This window comes from Biomphalaria glabrata, chromosome 16 (genome assembly GCF_947242115.1).
Source record: "Biomphalaria glabrata chromosome 16, xgBioGlab47.1, whole genome shotgun sequence".
In the NCBI taxonomy this organism is placed as follows: Eukaryota; Metazoa; Mollusca; class Gastropoda; family Planorbidae; genus Biomphalaria; species Biomphalaria glabrata.
The window spans coordinates 13669080-13669359 of record NC_074726.1 but is presented as its reverse complement, the minus strand read 5'-3'; positions in this window follow the sequence as shown (position 1 = coordinate 13669359).

Sequence of the window (280 nt, the reverse complement as noted above, 5' to 3'; positions counted from 1 at the left end):
TTTGCCTTTATTTCTTTTGTTCTGTGCATGTGTTTGTTTATTTTATTAGTTGTTGTGTTGTTTTTTGGAGTTGCTAGTGCATGCTATGAAGGTGTAGATAAACTATTCCCAGGCAGAGCTTACAAAGTCAGCAACTGATTGAGCCTTCTTAAGGCTTTAAGCACTTCAGCTGACAAATTAAATAAACATTTGGTTGGCGTGTTATTAGTATCGAGTAAGACAGTAATTTAATATGAATTAAGTTTAACTCTTTTCCTCCGTAATTATTTACCACATTCTG